The following is a 17380-nucleotide window of genomic DNA, read 5'->3' as shown; positions in this document are numbered from 1 at the left end:
TAAAGAGCAAAATACAAAATATGACAGTCTGTATAATAGCAAAAGTTAATAACAATTCCAAGAAAATTGAAGTTAGGTTTAACAGCCATGAAAAATAATATAAGTACATTTCCAATAGTTATGCCACTTGTGGCGAGAAAAGACAATACATGTGCATACACACATAGAAGTTAATAATAATAATAATAATAATAAATCAATTAGTAATTATAATAACAAATCTACCAACATAAATCAAACCTATCATTGAGAAGTGAGAAAATTAAAATATACATTGTATACAATTAGTATTTTGGACTGGAATAATCATGACAGCAATGAAATATAAAACAATTCAAGTTTTAATGGATCGATGTATAATAATAATAATGATAATGTTTCTTTCCTACGTGCCTAGTTAACAGCCGCAAGGCCAATTACAGAAAGAGCACAGTGCAGATATTATCATGACAGCATAGATACTAATAATTACATTACAGAGAAAGAAAAGCATAAAACCAAAAGCAACAAAGCCACGTCCGGAAATATGACGCTGGGAAAACTACTATTTTCACCTTATACAACAAAGAAAGGCGTAAGGATAATAACAAGGAAACAATACCAATGAACAATAAGGTAGTTTCGAGAAAAGCAATAAAAGTAGTAATAATAACAGCAATTAATTGAAGCTTCATTCCTTCTTCATGCTAACTCAGCAAGACAAATGCGTACAGACGTATACTTTAAAATATTCCTGTTTCTACTTTATTTTAACAAGCACAACACACAAAACAAAAGTGTGCCAGTAAATAATACAGTAGTTTGAGACAAACAAGAAAAGTGATTATAAAATATGATTCAGAGAAGCAGATTTTGTTTCAAACTGGTCAAAGATCCCTACCAACCACGTTAGCAGCACTGGCTCGCCGAGCAGAAGGAAAGTTCTTCACTGAGGAAAAAACAAAACGCTGAGAAGCCTAACAAGGCGAGTAGGTACACGAAGACTGGAATATTCCGACAAGGAAGGGCAAAACACTGATGATAATGATGATATTACTACTAATAATAATAATAATAATTTAAGCAGGTGTAGATACTGATTACTTTAAATATAATTCACATTACAGAAACCATATTAGGGATGTAACTCTGTAACAAATTTGTTATGACAGGATATAAAAAGTAAAGCCCAAAGTGGGAAAAATAACAACTGGGGTTGTCACACATGGAGTTAGAGTTGAAGTTCTCACAGCGATTCCTATAAAGAGAACTATAGTACCAGAGAATAAGTGGTACGTTTGGTCTACCCTTCGATCCTGAAGAATTGAGAGAGTACCTCTTCCGAAACAGCGACAAGCTTCTATCGGGCTAGACGACGTCACATTCCAAAAGACAATATTTTTCAAAAAAAAAAAAAGATGATGTTTGAGAGTTCGCCTAGCGAGAGAGTCTGTTTTCTGGAAGAAGACACGAGTTAACCGAAACTCAAGGCTTTGATGGTCTGCAACAAGTGAATCTCTTACTAGCAAAGCTACGAAATGTAGTTTCAGGACAGGGGCATGCTGCGATGTGCGTTCAGACCGACAGACTAAATTCGACTAGCAAGTACTACAGCTGAGTTAGTGGAGTCCGAACAACTATAGTACACCAGCTGAGAGTAGCTGGTAGCTGGTAGCTTAGGGGAGCCAGGATAGTGCAGTCGGTATAGCGGCTGGCTGCGGACTGGATGACAGAGGGGTCGGAGTTCGAGTTCACGTCCTCCAAACTGGCTCTGGGGCCCACCCAGCTTCCTACCCAATAGGAACCGCGGGCTCTTTCCTGGGTTTAAAGCGGCCGGGAGGTAAAGTTGACCACTCTCTTTCAGCTAGTGCCGAAGACAAGAAAATGTGGATTTATACATCTACTTTCCCATACGCCTTCATGGTGTAGTACTTAATTAGTTAAGCACAGGGACAACTTTACCATTTTTACCTTTCTGGTATCGTTAGTAGCCCCTCACATAAGCTCCTGTCGGATTAGCCTTCGGTGCCCTTTGCAGAGCGGTCAGATTTTTCGACTTTCCGCTCAAGGACTAAAAGAAACATATTTACAAACGCATCCCGTCCCCATTCGAGCTCCTGAATGTGACTGCAGTGTACTCAGAAATGTTGAAATAGCTTTAACATATGTTGAAAACCACTAAATCCATAGTAACACCTCACTGGTGGTTCCCAAAAGAATGTTTGGTATTCATATTTTCACCACTTTCGATAAACATGAGCCCTTTCTGATTCTACTGGAGACAACAAGAATCACGAAGCTTCAAATGCCGTTGTGTGTGACGTGTGAATGCCATACCATGGTTATCTGGGTTATGCTGCCTTCACTACAGCAGTAATCAGCATTTCTTCAATTAGCTCTAATGTCATTAAACGCCCATGTAAGACAGAGCATAAAAGTGAGAGGCGGGACAGGTGTTTTCTAACCGTTACTTCTTTCAGCGGCTTTGTATGAGTGCAGCCCTAAGGGAAGTACATACATTGAGGGCGTTTCAGTCCTAATCTCTGAGGAGAATATTTAGAGCTCAGAGGGTGAAGTCGGAGATGGGCGGATTACACTACGACACGCTTCAAAACTGTCGGTCATGAAAGATACTGGGTTATCAGACAAGGACGATATGATGACTGGGACATGCAGCAGGAAAGAGGGAGATGAGAAAAATACACATTTCTTTTTCATGAAAAAGGTCAAGGAAAACACCACTTGAAAGACAGAAGACTTGGAAGGAAAATAAAATACATGATACGAGTAAAAAAAAATAATGTTTTGGGCTGTGAACTAGTTTAATCTGTGTTAGGTTAAAATTAAGCAGAGATTTTTCGTGACATAACTAATTCCATGGAGCTTAGTCCATCTTGAGAAGCCGCTAATCCAAATCGTTTCTTCTGTTTCTAGGGTTCAACTTCAGATACTAAAATGTGTCTTCCCTTTCAATTTGTCTCTTTCTTTCCTCCCCAGCTTCTCCCCTTTTCCTTGTGTGTAATGAATATTTCTACTTTCTTTACTCCTTTATTCGCAGTCCTCCCTCTTTCTTTTAAATAAGTTAGGAGAGATATGCAGCCAAATTTTTGTATCCATATTTATGTTTTGTTAGAGATTTCTTCTTTTGACTTTGTGGTTTATTCTACACTGTCCGAAGGCCGCGCCATAGCTCAAGCGGTTAGCCGCTGGTTTCCCACCGCGGCGGCCCGGGTTCGATCCTGGGGTCTGGTCAAGTGGGATTTGTGGTGGACAAAGTGGCTCTGGGGCAGGTTTTCTCCGAGTACTTCGGTTTCCCCTGCCAATCTTCATTCCACCAATTGCTCCGCAATCACCCTCACCTATCATCTGGGGCTGGTGCAATAGGCCAGAAGTGGCCGCCCACCCCACAAACAAAGAAAAACATACTGTCCGATTCTATTTCGTGTAAGGTTAAACTATAGGATGATTGATGAATGATAAGCTGGAGGGATTTCGAAGGAAACTGTTTGATCCATTCCTACATTATCCTGGAACGACTGAGTAAAAATACAAAACTTTCAGTTGTGAGACTCGGTGTTCCTGCCGATATTTAAACCGAGCAGCTCCCGTATGTCTCAATGAACGTAGCGTACAACGAAGAATTTGACTGAAATTGGTCAGGTAGTTTGAGTCGCGTTAAATATATGGGCATACATAATAAGCGTGGTTTTTGAGTGAAGTAAATTTAGGTTGAGCCGGTCACGGTAGCCGAGCTGCCTAAGGCATGCTCACAGACTGTCCACTGACTGAGTCACTGAGTTACTAAGTGCCCGTCATCCGGAATCAGTCCCTTTAAATACAGTAAGATGGCGTAACATCTAGAACCTTCTCTTTCTGGATCTTTCTCGAAACTTCTTCTACTGTTTCATAGTTCGAGAACATTCTGGAAGTTTCTATTACCAGATTGGCAGTGGGATGGATAGTTATTCATATACCACACCGGCTATTAAAGAACCTTCTAGTAATTCTTACCTGTACATTCAATAACGCAAATTTTTAGAAGAGTTAATGCAAAACTGAGTATAAGTCACACTAAATAGTGTATACTTTAATATAAAGTGTTATTATTTAAAATTTAGGCCGGTAAGTAATGATCGGTTATAGCATGACGCCATGAAGTCTTTCTGGGGAACTGTGTATAGAACCACGCGTTCTTACTTATTTAACATATTTTGACACGAGCCCCGAAAGCCGGAATAGTGAAGCGAGAATATGCGGCCATTGCTAGGCAACGACTCGGCAAACACATTACTGCGGGAGCTAACGCGCGCAACAATAAGACGTCTTTTGCTAGGCAACAGATCAGTAAACACGCCTAAAACAATACGGGAAATAGAAGACGGCGTTTTCCACGGGGTCTGCTCCGAGGCTATATAACGGGAAGAGAGGGCGCCCCACAAAAACAAGACCGTAACTGTTAAAGGTAATAAATATCTGGTCATGATCCCCAGAAGGGGCTCGACACCAAGTCTTACTGAATGACTGACCGTCAGTGGCAATGTGACTTTGACTTTGACTTGACTAGTTAGTTGTTATCAGGAATTGGGTCGAGTTCTCGAGATGACCGTCGAAGGTGATTTAGAAGAAATGACAAGAAAGGAATTAGCCTGTGCAAAGGACACTTCATATGTGATTTCAAATTACAGCGAGACTGTTATAAATCCTTTGCCAGGATACGACTGATGAAGACTGAGAACCCTAGCGTGTGTAACGGTAAACTGTAAAGTGTATAGAATAGCGATAGCTTTGTATTACCTGTAGTCCGAATTATGTGAATACGGTGTCAATCAATCCAATTCACTAGTCCAAACCCCGTCGATAGTCACTAATTCACGTGACATCATTATGTATGCTGTCAGTGTGTCACAATATACAGCATAAAACGATCAGTAAAAAATAAACTAGATAGGATGCGGAAGGAAACGACTGTGCCATAATTTCAGGTATAGTCCCAGCATGTACCTGAGGAAAATAACGAGAAGACCTCAGCCTGGATGGCCGGTCTCGAGTCAGAGGTTTGAATCAGAGACCTGCTAAGGGAAAAGCAGGACTGCTAACTGTTCTTTTGCAACATTCTGACCAATAAATTCTTAAGGTCTGTACTAGGTGAAGGTCAGTGGTAAGCATCACGCTCCGTCTTCTGTAACTCGGATGAGTAGGTGGCGATATCCTTTGTACAGGAGACTGAGTGGGCCCAGCCGTATTGAGCGTGGTGCAAAGGAATTCATTCCCCACCCCGGTCATCCAATACGTGTCCTCTCACTATAATGACTGTGATAGCCAACAATGAAAGGTAGACATAGAGGCCTATCTATAATAATTATAATTTAAATTAATCTTATTAAAGGTCAAAACACAAAGTTGCGCCCAACGTGTGAAAGGCTCCGGAAGACGGAAGAGGTCACAAATGATTAATAAAACAAGATTCCAGTCTACTGAGATTAATCTGATTTCAGTACGTACTATCAAAATGTTCGTAAGATGCCAGATGCAGTGATACTTTCGCCAAGCGACCAACCCATTAACTTACGAAGAATCATCGCTTAGTTGACTAATGACTTCATTGGAAAGCAGAACACTGCGGAAGTATGCCTGATATTGCATAGTTATTTCCGGTTCACGTCAACGTGCTTTCCTTTATTGCAGCCGAAACGGTAATATCAAGACAATTTATTTTAAAACGACAAGTAATAAGAAGCGACAGGAGCAATAATTCTGTCGCAGCAACGGGCGCGGTCCAGGGAAGTGACAAGGTAGTGCGGGGACACAGAGGACCACAGAAGCACGTCAGTCAGTCGTGCGAGCACAAATGTTTATGAAAGGCGTTCCAAATTCTATAAGGGGCCTGCTATAAATGATATGTGAAGGTATCATATAAACATGAAGTTGTCCGATTTTATTATCCCGTTTAAAACATCCACTCGTTTACGGTAAAGAACAAAGGAAAAGGCTTTCACAGTGATAAAGAATATTTACGTGTTACATATACAGCTTAATGGGTTAACTAAAATGAAGTTTTGTCGTATTCTTTTCACTCAGTGTACGCATAATGGGTACGTCATGTCTGCTAGTGTATGTAATTTTCCAGTCCGCTTAACGAGATTTGGATTATAGTCTTGAGAAATGTATGTATTAAAAATCATATGGATACTTCCTTTTGGTTTCGTGTGGGTCAAATATAATCCGTAATTTAATGAGTAATTAATCTTAAATGATTAGGCTGCAAAAGATATTTCATGTCGTTAATGGAACTCGAAAGCCGTACATGTTTTCACAAGACTCTGCCTACTTCTCATCTTAAATCAATTAGATACAGCCTACACCCTTCCATCACATGTCTTGAAGATCCATTATTATAACCCTTTCATCTAAGTCTAGGTCTCCCGAGTAGTGTCTTCCCTTCAAGTTCTCCTACCATATAGTAAAAGCAAGTAAAATAAAGCTGTCCCTGTAACAGACCGTGAAGGCCCATAGGGTTGTGAGACGTTGAGGTGCCCACATTATCTAGACAATCGGCTTACAGGTGGCGGTAAGGTTGTCAGCCTTACGTGCCGGCCGCGCTTTACTCCCCAGGAAAATTATTTAATTAATTCCTGGTACTCATTTCTGTTAGAGGCTGAGTCAACCCCAGGGCCATAGTGGGGCTGAAAGGATTAGGTCAATTGAAAAAAATCCAATGACCTCATCGGGACTTGAACCCGCGACCTTCCGGCTTGTAGCATAGTGCCTCAACCAACTACGCTACCGCGTGTCGCCCCTTTCATAACATATTCCATTAGAATTTCTAATTTTTCTCCAAGCAAGTCACATGCTCCGCCTATTTCTTTCTCTCTCTTCGTCATTCTAAGAATATTTGGTGAAGAATACAAACTATTAAGCTCCTAATTATGCAATTACCTTCTTCCTCTAGTTACAATGAGGACACAAATGAATTACAGAGATCCATACGAAGAGTGAATTTCTAAATTAGTGAGAAACGATCGATTCTTCAAGACAGATCCTCCATCGTGAATTTTAATCGTTGAAAGGCCAATGAAGATCCCAGTGGCTATAAAATAAATATATAAAACACCAGCATCACGTCGCCCAGATTAATCTTCATTTTGGACCGATGTATGCAACTGCCCTGGTGGTGAAGGCGAGAAACTACGGTATCAATGGCATAAAATAAATTTCGTTCCTGAAAATCTGAAACTCAATCCAAGTCGAAAACCAAAGGCTGATTTAACAAAAACTGGATCAAATATTAATATACTGTCACGTATATTACTGACTAGAGACGGCGTTCGGTTTGGAAATTTGTTTATTAACAGCTCAAAGGTCCTAACTACAATTAGCGGTAACACAATCTTACTCTAACTAAACATTTCGTAACTAAGAACAACGATAAAGTCTTCAACTACTGAACTGCCTTCAACGACGTCTTCCTGATGAAAATCCTACTGAACAGTTTCACTGCTTCCTATATATGCTCGGCACGACCACGCAGAAAACACAACCCCTCTACTGTTGTTGTTTTATGTTTACCTCGTCGTTCCATAACAACTGTCACGATGCGAACCGCGTAGAAAACGCCGTATTTCTGTTGTTGCTTGAGTGTATGTTGTGGACATTACCTAGCAATGGTCGATGTTTACAGATCAATTGCTTAGCAACGGCTCTATATGCCACGATACTTTGTGTCTTAAAAGGTTGGCGCTTAATGAGTAACTACTGACTTTTCATCTGAGACGTTGCGCCGAGAGTTCTGTAGAAATTTTCCAGAGCTTTGGAAGAAAAATCTACCTCCAGATTAAGTCAATAAACAAGCAAGTAACAAGCGCAGTGTTAGTTGCAGAGATTATTCCTCGACGTTGAGAAGTCAGTATATTCCTCAGAAATATATTTACACTTCTCCCAGGCTATACGGCGTCACATTCCCGAATATAATAGTCTTCATGGTTCATCTCTCCTCGTGAGAACTTTAAATCTGATACTAACTCTATTAACTCTATTAACTAATATGGGATGAGGTTGACAGAATTTCTAATTCTCATAAGTTTGAATCATACAGTTTAGATTTTTAATACCGTGACATGTAGATCTATTTCTAGAAAACTCAGTAAATAAATTCAAGCAACAACGAATACGCAGGTAACAATCTGACAACTTCCGTTGCTATGCAATGCGCTGTAAATACAACAACAGACGAAGAGGTGCTTTCTATGTCGTTATCATATATCCATTGCTGGGCAACGGTTGTGTTTTCTATGTGTCCGCCTCGAGACTATGTAAGTGGTAGAGGACAGAATCAAGGAGAGATAAGGAGAACGAGAATGGGGCGGGTCCTCGGCAGCCAAGGAAGAAGGGTTCGGCTGAAGATTGATTGTGAATTGTTGTACTTGATTGCGATTCAGAGAGCTTGTAAAGGAGGTGTCAATAAATCCAATCATCCAATTCAAAACCCGTCTTATTATTCACGAAAAAACCCGGATACGTGGCAATACTATCTCTGATTCCTTACTTTTGTTTCCATCTGTGCCCCCTCCAAAGACGTGTCCAGTCTGGTCTTGACCCCGTTATTTTCATGAGCATTTCTTTGGAGCAGCTGCCTACGTCACTACGTCGCGAGCCGGAGTTTTCCAAGAAGGATCCGGAACTAGGCAAATACACGAAAGTATAAAAGACAGTATAAGTGGATTCTTTTCCATGAGACATTTCTGGGGTACTCGTATAAAGAGTCGTGATATTGTGCCGGAGAATTTCGGGTGATATGGCGACTGTATATTTGAGAAATCGAAACTTAACTTCACGATGAACTACATAATCACTCACTAATGGAGCAGAGTCCTCCTTGAGAAGCTGTCAATAGTGCAGATCCTCAAGAACTTCCCGACATTTTATGGAACCAAAAGGTTCATTATCGTGTTTGAAAGAACTCTCTACTGGTACCTATTCGGAGCCAGATCAATTCAATCCATACCAGTTCATCCTATTTCTCTAAGATCCATTTTAATATTCCCCACCCTCCTACACCTTGGTCTTCCCAGTGGTCTCTTTCCTTCTGGCTTTCCCACCAATACCCTATACGAATTCCTCGTCTCCCCCATTCGTGCTACATGTCCTGCCCACCACATCCTCCTTGACTTGATCATTCTAATTATACTTGGAGAAGAGTACAAGTTATGAAGCTCCTCATTATGCATTTTTCTCCAACCTCCTGTCATTTCATCTCTCTTCGGTCCAAACATTCTCCTCAACGCCCTGTTCTCAAACACCCTCAGTCTATGTTCCTCCCTTAATGTCAGAGACCAAGTTTCACACCCATACAGAACCACAGGCAAAATTATAGTTTTGTATATTCTAATTTTTATGTTTTGGGAAAACAGACGAGAAGACAAAAGGTTCTGGACTGAATGGTAGCAAGCATTACCCGAATTCAATCGCCTCTTGATTTCCTCCCGAATCAGGTTTCGATCTGTTATCGTTGTTCCCAAATATCTGAATTGAACCACATTTTCAAAACATCTGTTTCCTATCTTTATGTCATGATTTTTCGCTGCATTGCGGTGACGAGACAGCAACATATACTTAGTTGTCTCTGTGTTTACTTCTAGACCAACCTCTTTACTTGCGGCAATTAAAGTTTGTGTGTTTTTCTTATTTAATCTACATTATCATCCAGTAGATTCACATCATCGGCGTAGACCAACAGCTGATATGTCCTGTCTAATTTCAGTCCCATCAGATTTTCCTGGACCTTCTTCATGGCATATTCTAAAGCAAAGTTGAAAAGCAGTGGCGGTAAAACATCTCCTTGTTTTAGACCATTCTGTAGAGGAAATTTATCAGACAAATATTTACCTACAAGGACTTCACTGTACGTTTCGTTCAAACACATTTTAATCAGCCTAAGTAGTTCCAGGGCATCTCCAACTCTATCGGAATATTGTACAATACTTCTCTCCTAACTGAATCACAGGCTTACTTGAAGTCTATGAATAGCTGATGTACTGTCTCATTGAACTCTGATCTACAGTTGATCTGTTACGTCGAAACCTACACTGACGACCCCCTACAATTTCATCTATGTATGGACTTAACCTTGAGAGAAGAATTTTGAATAAAATTTTGTATAAATTTGATAACAGTAATATTCCCCGCTAATTACTATGGTCAGTTTTATCACCTTATGTACCTTCAATAACTGAGAGAAATAGTTCCTCCAACTATTCAAAATGTTGTGAGAATCTGCAAGCAGATCATCATTCTAATCCTTCACTATGTTACTTTTAGGATGGTAACCCCTCATAAAATCATTTATTCCTCTATATACGTCTATAATGTTCTTGTTCTTACTGTTCGTTGCAAGCTCATCAATTTTGTCTTTCAGATATTCCCTCTTTTTGTTCCTGAAATGCCTGCTTGTTTCACGTCTTATATTGTTCAGATTATCCCTATATATTTTGCTTGTATCCTGTAACCACTGCAATTTGGCTTCTTTCCTTTGTTCTAATAATTCTGAACATTCTTCATCGAACCATGGCTACACCTTCTTCAGTACTATTATTCTAGTCTCTTTTTGGCAGATTTTTTTATACTCTCTCTAATAGTTTCCAAAGTTTAACATCCACCTCAGTGTCCAAGTTTTCGAAAGCTGCGAACACATTTGAGATTTCAACGCCATGCTGATCCTCACCCTCTACATCGTTCAATTTTTAAGACTAAACCTCTCCGCAAGAACTCTGTGCGTTGTTTGTTAACTTACTGCCAATCTGTCCCTAACTTTTGCCACCAGCAGCTACTGGTGGTTATCGCAGTCTCCTGCCCTGAATGATCGGACATCAAGTATACTTGAATGCCGTCTCCTGTTTATCAAAATATGGTCAGCTTGGTTGTGAGTCTTTCCAGTAAATTTATGGATATCACGGTGTGGGAACATCGTATTTTTGGCAGTAAGATTTTTCGATGTGGCAAAATGTACTACTCTCTCTCCATTATCCATACTGATTTCATGCAAGCTTTAATTCCCAGTCGTTTGTTTGAACATTTCTTCCCTCCCCATTTTGGCATTAAAAACTCTTAACAAAATTTTCATAGGGTACTTCGGGAATTTATCAAATACATGTTCCTATTCTTCGTAAAAGCTGTCCTTTATTTCATAAATTAAATCCTTTGTTAGGGCAAGAAAATTCAGAACGGTAATATCACACCAGCGACCTCTTACTTTCATGTACGACATCCTATCACTAACAAAGCTACTCTCTTAACTCAAAGTCAAAGTCATGTTGCAACTGACGGTCAGTCAGTCAGTCTGTCTGTCTCTCTTGTCGAGCCCCGCCTGGGGCTCATGATCAGATGTTTTCTTCTTTGTGAAAATTTCTGTCCTGTCCATTTTGGGCGCCCTCTCTGACGAGAGGTCGGGTCTGTCATTTGTCAGAACTGACAAATGAGTCTCTTAACTGCTGATACGATTCTCCTATATACAAAAACCTGTACCTAATTCATGCTTATCATTCCCCTTTCCATAGAAAAATCTATAGTCTCCTGCTGGTGCGATGCCACCTCCATCCCATCTGGCCTCCTATACTCCCGCTAAATCTAACTTATATTTTAAATATTTCTTCTGCCACTGCCCTGAGCGAACCTGCCCTATACATACTTCTGACATTCCAAAGTACCAAATCTCGTCAATTTTCTTTCGTTTACGTCGTTTATCCAAGGAATCCATCCATGTCCTAGGCTTCTTATGATATTTCGTAACAAACTTATTTTTACGCTGAGGATTTGTTAGCCACGCCCCCAACCCACAAGATGTAGGACAATCCGCGACTGCTTATTCAATATATTCGCAGCTTTGCTCCATCCGCAACCCGAGGACGCGCCATGCCATTGTGACAGGGACCCACCTAACGTGGGAATTACATAATCAGTAGACTACAATTTGTTGACACTGCCAGAAAATTCTCTAAGTAGACCACGATTTCCCAACCCTTACCATCCTTTCTTTATACTTCTATTTACGGAGTTGTTGAAATGTACGCAGCAAAACCCACTCCCCCTTTTTCTCGTACACTTCAGAACATTCCAGTGAGTGATGTTCAGATTGGGGGTTTTCGGGGCCGTGTAATTCTTCAGATGTGTACCACAGTTTGGGAGTAAATTTTTTCCTAGCTGCGAGATAAAATATATTCAAGTATGTGACCCTGAATGTTTTTCGACTTGGGAATCCTTTAGATATTATAAATCCTTATGATCTTTTCCCGTCTAAACAATTTATTTGATGTATTCATCATTATTCAAATAATCCTAATCCATAATTGTATAACGGACAGTTACAGTTATATTTTAAAGTGCAGAAAAAGAAGAAAAAAGACAAAATGAGGCACACAGGTAATGACAATAATAGGAAAATTTAATATCACTTAATATACCACAAACAATAGACAGTTTAAAATATTACTTCTAAAAATTGTGTGATGGCTATCGCTACTTTTTTGCTAGAAACCCATTAAATCTTATTTTCATCTCGTTGACTTGAACACAGAAGACAACTTTTAATAAAGCTGTTCTTGCCTACCTACTTACTTGAACACAGGAGATGAATTTAACTGTTCTGTACTTTGGTTTCGGGGCATAACTCAGAGCGGTCAAGATTGTGTCACTTTGAGAGCATCTCAGAATAATTTCTCTCGACGATAGAGACATAGATGTTGCAGTCATGTTATTTTCTTTCTTGAGAACTGGTTTAGTAAAACGTTCATTTCAATGTTTGTCATCACCCAAATTTGTAGTACTTTACGTTAACTGGTCATGGAGTTTTTCCATGTTCATCAGTTCGAAATGCTCCGAGTATGTATTGTTAGTGGTAGCTGCGATGAATATTCGGACTGAAGAAGGATGAAGTGACAGGTTTGAGAAAAGTATGTAGTGAGGAGCTTTATAATTTGTACACTCCTCCAAGTATAATTAAACAGAATGAGCAAGGAAAGGAGGATGAGTTGGCAAGCATAAAGCACACGTGGTGAGGAAGAGGAATGCATATAGAGTTTTGGTGAGAAATCAGAAACAAAGAGGCCATTAGGAAGGCCTAGATATAAATAAAAGGTTAATAATAGAAGTGGAGCTTAGAGAATTAGGATGGAATGGGATGGTTCGGACTGGATTGAAGTGACTCAGGATAGGAACCGGTGGAGGCCTCCTGTGAACACGGTAATAAACCATCGTGTTTTATAAAATGTTGGGGAATTCTTGAGTAGCTGATTGGGCGGCGGCTTCTCAAGAAGGGCTCCGTTCTATAGAGTTATAAGTTAATCAGTTAGTTTGTTAGTTAATTTTTAATTCGCTCATTGGGCGGTGGAGTCCAACTGGGTCCACTTGACACGGTGGCCACTGATTGGCCTATTGTAGACTGCCCCGGGTAATTATGATGATAGAGAATTTGGTGGAATGAAGATTGGCAGGGGAAACCGAAATTATCGGAGAAACCCGCCCCAGCTCCACTTTTTCCACCACAAATCCCACTTTACCGGACCCTGGGATCGAACTCGGGCCGCCGCGGTGGGAAGCCAGCGACTAACCGCTTGAGCTATGGCGCGGCCTTGTTAGTTAGTTAGTTAGTTAGTTAGTTAGTTAGTTAGTTAGTTAGTTAGTTAGTTAGTTAGTTAGTTAGTTAGTTAGTTAGTTAGTTAGTTAGTTAGTTAGTTAGTTAGTTAGTTAGTTAGTTAGTTAGTTAGTTAGTTAGTTAGTTAGTTAGTTAGTTAGTTAGTTAGTTAGTTAGTTAGTTAGTTAGTTAGTTAGTTAGTTAGTTAGTTAGTTAGTTAGTTAGTTAGTTAGTTAGTTAGTTAGTTAGTTAGTTAGTTAGTTAGTTAGTTAGTTAGTTAGTTAGTTAGTTAGTTAGTTAGTTAGTTAGTTAGTTAGTTAGTTAGTTAGTTAGTTAGTTAGTTAGTTAGTTAGTTAGTTAGTTAGTTAGTTAGTTAGTTAGTTAGTTAGTTAGTTAGTTAGTTAGTTAGTTAGTTAGTTAGTTAGTTAGTTAGTTAGTTAGTTAGTTAGTTAGTTAGTTAGTTAGTTAGTTAGTTAGTTAGTTAGTTAGTTAGTTAGTTAGTTAGTTAGTTAGTTAGTTAGTTAGTTAGTTAGTTAGTTAGTTAGGATATTAAAACTAGGTCTACCCACGTATCCGGTGACGTCCAGTGAAAAGCTCATACTATTTCAATAATAGCGCATACATAATATTTAGGCAAGTACCGAAATGGAGGGGGTGGGGTAGACAAAAGGGTAAAAGAACTGGAGGAAGGAACAAAATGAAAAGGAAGTGCAATAAAAACACAAAGAAAGAGAAAAAGTCCGAACCGTTTTCGACGTCATCACGATGGAAAGCCTGCCTCATGATTTCTACTTCACGTGGTGACCCTGATGTCAGACAGGGACTGCTCCATTTCTTTATGATTCCGGTTGCTTTGAACTGTCCCACTCACTGTAGAATATTCTTACAAGAAGGTGTTTCACCGTAAGTCGCTCTGAGCGTCTTCGGAACAATAACAATGCTCTTGCTACATCTGTCATGAACACACACGCAGCCTTCTCTTGGCCGGAAATCTTTCTGCAGGCAACAATCAACTGGCCTCCACGATCTCTCCGATGGTGTTCCGTTTCGTGTTGTGTTGCACAGCTTGTACGATTATTGTGACGGACAAGTTACTAGCACGACGAATCTGATAAACCCTTCGGCTGAAGGGAAAACGCTTTACCGAAGAGGTTAATTTAGCGTAACCTTCTTTATACATGGTTTCTGGTTAGAACTTCAGCCGAACTAACAGCTATCCTGACAGAGTTTGCTTCATTTCCCTCCTTGTCATTGTGCGAATGTTGAGGTGGCAGGCTGCTGTCTGTTCACTTAGAACAGTGCTTTTCATTTGCGCAAATACCAATCATTCAAAATATATCTTTCGATTTTTAGGTTATTTTTCCTTAGAGGAATAATAACGAAACTTGAGACTTTCTGATCGTATTAGAATCAATGTCCCGCAAACCTACTTTTCCTGAAGTCCCAGAACACCATAGACTGAAACAAATGTAATTTATACAAACATTGAAAGAATGTTTCGTTATTTCCTCTGCAACAAAGGTAATATTTGCAGAAAACCACAAACACCGAGCAGAAAGGTATAGCGGTAAAGCTTTGGACTTGTAGTTAGGGGTCCTTGTCTCTGATCTCGATCGGAACAGCGGTTACATTGACACATTCTTCATGGTTCTTCTCAGTTCCAAAGAAAGTAGCAGGACAATCTCTCGAATAGGCACTATGTTACAAGCCGGAAGGTCGCGGTTAGATTCCAGATGAGGTCACTGAATTTTTCAATTGACCTAATTTTTCCAGCTTCATTATGCCCTGGAGTCGGCTCAGCTTCTAACAGAAATGAATACTAGTAATCTTCCTGGGATAAAGGGCGGCCGGAGTGTAAAGTTTACAACCCCACCGCCATATGTCAGTCGATTGTATAGGAAATGTGGCAGTCTCGACGTCTCAAAATCCTATGGGCCTCCACGGCCTGTTACAGAGATAGCTTCACCTTTTACCACACAACACATGCTACAGTCCTCTTTATACTTTGTCAATGGATAAGCACATGACTTGATTTCTCCTGTCTATCCTTCCGTCTATGCTGTCGAAGGTCTATGCTCTTGCCAAATTAAACTGTCCCCTGAAGGAGCTTCTCGTGAGTGTATGACGCAACGAATTTCGGATCAATTTTTACATGTAGCATTCAACTTTATATCTCAATATTCAACATCTGTGCATTTAAAGAACTCTGTCTTCTGGGATACAAAACCACGCAGTAGTTTGAAGTCATCTGATACTGTCGCCTCCATCTTCAGGGTTTTAGACAAGCAAAAAACCAACATGAAACACAGCGTTATGTATCTGAAGGGAGAAATCTTCATAATAACCGCTGTGAGAAACATTTCATCTGACATTTCGTCTGAGAAGCACGTTACCAATTTCATTGGGTTCTCAGAATAAACTTAGTACCTCTAAGGAGATGGGTGTTTATTGAAAGCTAATAATAGTTCAAGGAGTCCAGCAATTCTCCACTTTTTATAGAACCATAAGGTTCACTACTCTTGAAAGGAGGCGATCACTGTCCTTATTCTCAGTCAAATTAAACTAGCCCACAGCGCGGAAAAGATTATTTAATATTATCTTCGCATCTTCCAACTTGTCTATCACTTGAAGTTCTCGAACATTATTCTGCATATCTCCTCGTCTTTGCCAGTTCCTGTCCTCCTTGTTACGCATTCTTGCGTTTGACCCACTGNTTTGTATTTCTCTGTAATTGTTGTAGTTGTTAATCGTATTTGGTTTGTATTCACTGTGGTAGGATGTCCTTATTGTTGTGTTTTGTGTATTGTGTTTTGTTTGAACGTGTTGTCACTTAGTGTAATGTGTGTTACTTGTCTGTTGTGTCCTATTGTGTACTACTGCCACCGGGCTAAAACCCAATTGCAGTATAATAAATAATATATATATATATAATTATCATAAAAAGACATGACCCACAAAAATGAGACGAATTAGAAGGGTCCCTTCCAGTTGATTCATCATTATTAAACAAAAGTTTAGGCAAGAAGTAATTGCTTACTCTCTTTTGTCACGACACGGTCAGCATAGAAATCAATTCGAACAATTCTTATGTCGTTGAGTGTATTTCGTTACCGTGGTAACCTTTTTACTGGACCTTGGACTATCAACGGCAGGAGGATTTTTACCGAGCCGTTACCTAGCAACTAGGAGCAGGACACACAATTCTTATGTCGTTGAGTGTATTTCGTTACCGTGGTAACCTTTTTACTGGACCTTGGACTATCAACGGCAGGAGGATTTTTACCGAGCCGTTACCTAGCAACTAGGAGCAGGACACACAATTCTTATGTCGTTGAGTGTATTTCGTTACCGTGGTAACCTTTTTACTGGACCTTGGACTATCAACGGCAGGAGGATTTTTACCGAGCCGTTACCTAGCAACTAGGAGCAGGACACACAATTCTTATGTCGTTGAGTGTATTTCGTTACCGTGGTAACCTTTTTACTGGACCTTGGACTATCAACGGCAGGAGGATTTTTACCGAGCCGTTACCAAGCAACGAAGAGCAGGACACATATAGAGACACTGAATGATTGGAGAGATTTAGAAAACGAGTCCAACAATTCTTATGTCGTTGAGTGTGTGTCGTTGCCGTGGTAACCTTTTACTGGACCTTGGACTATCAACGGCGGGGCGATTTTTACCGAGCCGTTACCTAGCAACGAGGAGCGGGACAAACATAGAGACACAGAATGATTGGAGGGATTTACGAAGTAAGCCGCTGAGATGGGTCTAGGTGC

At 40.0% G+C, this 17380-nt stretch overlaps 1 protein-coding gene across 1 annotated transcript in view; it reads right to left on the bottom strand.

The window, feature by feature from the left end:
* The window catches only part of LOC111872784 (mitochondrial ribonuclease P catalytic subunit), a 516563-nt gene that overhangs the window by 422862 nt on the left and 76321 nt on the right, over positions 1-17380 (bottom strand). The gene's annotated exons all lie outside the window — the stretch shown is intronic.

This window comes from Cryptotermes secundus, unplaced genomic scaffold, assembly GCF_002891405.2.
Source record: "Cryptotermes secundus unplaced genomic scaffold, Csec_1.0 scaffold79, whole genome shotgun sequence".
NCBI lineage: Eukaryota > Metazoa > Arthropoda > Insecta > Blattodea > Kalotermitidae > Cryptotermes > Cryptotermes secundus.
The sequence above is the reverse complement of the archived record's forward strand: the minus strand, read 5'-3'. Positions and strand labels throughout refer to the sequence as shown.